General features: G+C 49.3%; 1 non-coding gene across 1 annotated transcript; it reads right to left on the minus strand.

Annotated features, from left to right (window-relative positions):
- Positions 1–219: 219 nt before the first annotated feature.
- Positions 220–291, minus strand: TRNAP-UGG. The gene has a single exon. It is a non-coding gene; the product is annotated as a tRNA-Pro (tRNA).
- Between the last annotated feature and the right edge of the window lie 3,862 nt (positions 292–4,153).

Below are 4,153 nucleotides of genomic sequence, written 5' to 3' on the forward strand. Positions count from 1 at the left end.
GGGTTAGTTATTTTTTTTTCCCCTCCCTCTCACAAGCGGATCCGAGGAGGGGTTTTATTTTTTTCCCAACTAAACCGCGTTTTTCCACGTCACACATAGACACTCTCCTCGAAGCGAAAGTACACCCGGGGCGAGTGTGCATGAGGAAGAAATATGGAAAGCGGGGACGGGTGGGAAAGAAAGAGAGAGGAGAGGGATTAGTAAGAAAGAAAGAAAAAAGGGCTCGTCCGGGATTTGAACCCGGGACCTCTCGGACCCAAACCGAGAATCATACCCCTAGACCAACGAGCCATATGCTTACGCACCTTTCGCAATCACTTCATGTCAACAGTGTGGGCGGTGCTGTGGGTGAGGAAGAATCTCGCTCGTTCTTCTGCACGCAAAATCGCAGAATCCCAGATTCTAGAGACACTTTCCACTAGACCAGGTTGCTACAAGCCTCGTCTAATCTGCCCTTGAACACTTCCAGGCACGGGGCAGCCACAGCTTCTCGGGGAAACCTGTGCCACGGCCTCACCACCCTCACAGCCAGGAATTTCTTCCCAATATCCCATCTAACCCTGCCCTCTGTCAATGGGAAGCCATTGGCCCTTGTCCTGTCCCTTCAGGCCCTTGTCCAAAGTCCCTCTCCAGCTCTCTTGCAGCTCCTTTAGGCTCTGACAGGGGCTCTAACATCTCCCTGGAGCCTTCCCTTCTCCAGGAGGAACACCCCCAGCTCTCCCAGCCTGTCTCCAGAGCAGAGGGGCTCCCGCCCTCAGAGCATCTCTGTGGCCTCCTCTGGATTCTCTCCCGCAGCTCCACATCCTTCTGATGTTGGACTCCAGAGCTGGAGGCAGCTCTGCAGGTGGGGTCTCACCTGAACAGAGCAGAGCCGCCCCCGCTGCCAATGCTGGGGAATCAGCCCAGCACACAGGGGGTTCTGGGTGCCAGCACACACGGCTGGCACATGCTGAACATCTCATCCCCCAGCACCCCCAAGTCCTTCTCCTCAAGGCTGACTCCATCTCTTCATTCCCCAGCCTTTGTGGATCCTGGCGGTTGACCACACGTTGCTGTGCCATACATGCTCTGAAATGCACAGAAAAGAGAGGAAACATCAGAGAGAGCAGAGCGAGGCGACCTCACTTCAGGCCTCCTCTGGACTCTTTCCATCAGCTCCACATTCTTCTGATGTTAGACCGCAGGGCTGGAGGCAGCAGGTGGGGCAAAGGGGCAGGATCCCTTCCCTCAAGCCACTGGCCATGTCATATTTGCACGGGATCTGGAAAAGACAGGAATTATTTTCTTCATATTTTGGGAGGAAAATGAGGGAGGACAACTCCCCAAGAGCTAGTTTAATACCGTTTTGCCTGGAAAACAAAGTAGATTTTTTTCTCTGCCAAGGCGGTTTCTGAAGCTATTCTGGAATCGGCATCACTTTCTTGAAAATTGAATTTTGCAGATGTCAAATCCCCCCGAATTATTTACATTGTTTCCCAGTGCACTGCAGGAAACAATCTTGCATTGTCTGAAGGCCAAACAAAACTGCTACCCATCCATACCTGCTGCTATTCATGCAATGCCAGCAGCAGACAAGATAAAGGAATTTTTTGTGTTGTTAGAACATCCCAGCAGATATCATTTAGGCACTTGCCTGGTGCCATGGAGTCAGGCCCTGCTCCTGTAAGGACTTGCCCATGTGTTAGGCTTGTGTGCAAGGAGCAGCCAAACTGCAACAGGGGTTGAGAGGGTAATATAATTTAGTATTTAGAATATAAATCAGCAATCCAGCTTTGCGATTTTTCATAATATTCTCATAACATGGAGAAACATTTCCTAACAGGAGTCCTGTGCTGCACCGACTAAACATTTCATGCAGCTCCAGAGATGCTGTGCTTGCTTGGCGGCCAAGCCTCTAACTCCATTCTCAGGTTCATGGAGGGTCTTGCCATTCTGTGGTCCAGGAGATGGCTGCAAACTCCTCTGTGGTGGAGGCATGGCTCTGCAAATGCCAATGTTCCCCAACGACATGCCCCCAGGGTATTATGACTGAAGAGTTTTGTTAACTCAAGCGGGAAAATGCCTGCAGGGGAAACACCTGAGATATTTGGGCTTTGATGGGTGCTTTGAGGAGTACTGTGTCCAGCTCTGGGGTCCGACATCAGAAGGACATAAGGCTGCTGGAATGAGTCCAGAGGAGGCCAGAAAGATGCTCCAAGGGCTGGAGCTCTTCTGCTCTGAAGACAGGCTGGGAGAGCTGGGGATGTTCAGCCTGGAGAAGAGAAGGTTCTGAGGAGAACTGAGAGCCCCTTCAAGTGCTTAACAGGGCTCCAAGAGAGCTGGAGAGGGACTTTGGACATGGGACTGGTGTCCTAGAACAAGCAATGATTTTAAACTTAAAGATGGTCAATTTAGACTAGATATAAGGAAGAAGATTAGAATATTAAATTGGATATAATGAAGAGGTTTTTTACAATGAGGGTGGTAATCATCTGGCACAGGTTGCCCAGAGAAGCTGTATCTGCCCCATCCCTGGAAGTGTCCCAGGCCAGCTTGGACGTGCCTTGGAGCAACCTGGTCTAGTGGAAGGGGTCCTTGCCCATGGCAGGGGGCTGGAACAAGATGAACTTTAAAGTTTCCTTCTAACCTACACTATTCTATGATTTCCAGCAAGACTTGGTGTTCAGAATCTGTATATGAACTGTGGTAATTCCCCATCATGGTTTTACTTGGTGGCTTCTCAGCATCCATTGGATTCCAACGGCAAAGCGGACCTTTCCAGCTTGTAGCACTGCCCCAAGGGACACCACAGGGTGCTTGATGCTCTAAGGGGAAGGTAGGGCTGGCAAACAGAACACTTGCATGCAGTACAAAGTCACTTTGTGCCCAGGGAGTGAATCAAGCAGAGCCTGCTCAGAAGGTCCTCGATTTTACTCATGAAATGCTCTGGCAGGGAAGAAAGAGTCAGCCACAGCAGGTCAGGAGGTTCCCTTTAAAAGACAGCACTATATGGAGTAAATGAAGCTGCTTGAGGTTAGTGGCCGGGTCTCTTTTTATGTTTGTTTTGATACACAGTGGTAAAGCACAGTCCTTGTGGGGTCCTACTTTCCTGCTGGAACAAGCTGTCAGCTAGAGATGAGACAGCAGAGGAGAAAGAGCTGCAATCCTGTATTTGTTTGCTTTAAAAAGCCACTTAAAATTAGTTCAGTGAATATAGTCCTGCACATATTGCTCCAAAAATTAATAAAATCAGGCTATGTGCAAGGAAACTTGATAATGCAAACCAGCATGCCAGACGCCCATCTCATTTACATGGGGGGCTATCATCTCTGCCAGAGTGTCTCTGGTTTTGCACCACTGGATGGAGAAAAAAAACCTGGACTGATGATGTCTCAGAGCTCAAAATTATTAAGCATGTTGTTTTCACACTTGTGATTTCAGTGGCATGTGAAAAGGATTGATGCAGAAGAAAAGGCCACCAAATCAGTCCACAAAGCTCTACCATGGAGCAGTGACCAGGGAAAACCTCCAGTGTGCCCAGCACTTTATCCAGGTACTGCCCAGGTTCATCCCGCAGCGCCAGTTCTGCTTACCAAAAGTGGCCCACTGAGCACTCGCATTCCACGGCACGGCTCCACGCCAGCGAGGAGTGGAGTTATCTGTTGTCTCACTGCTAATCTATCATTCTACTGCTTTGTGTATAATCTCTTATTCTGTTCCTTGCTGAGGTAGTTTGCTCATTCCATGATCAAGATACTGCTCTTCCCATTTTGGTTTTTTTTTTAATCATGACCTACCACTTTTATAAATGATCTGCTGGATTTCCAGACGTTGAGCAGCCTACCTAAAGCTGTGTCTTCCAGAGTACTGCTGGCCATCACATATGCATGTGCTGTTGATCTGATATGTCCAGAATAAGTGTCATACGTTAGCAAGCTGAGTCTCAGAAGTGATGTCCGTGCCAAGGGGTGCTTGCAGCTTCCCCCTCCCATGACCTATCAGATGGCCAGTTTGAATATGGACAATTCTTTAAGCCACTTAAAATTGTGACCGCCTCTGTGATACACACTTAAGAATAGACAAACTCCCCCCAAGCTCTCTCTCTCATTTCCGGTGCTGGGACAGGTGGCTGCGGGGCTCCAGGATGACCCCCCCCAGCAGGGCTGTGGGCAGG

Source organism: Corvus brachyrhynchos, unplaced genomic scaffold, assembly GCF_000691975.1.
Source record: "Corvus brachyrhynchos isolate BGI_N302 unplaced genomic scaffold, ASM69197v1 scaffold3, whole genome shotgun sequence".
Lineage (NCBI taxonomy): Eukaryota > Metazoa > Chordata > Aves > Passeriformes > Corvidae > Corvus > Corvus brachyrhynchos.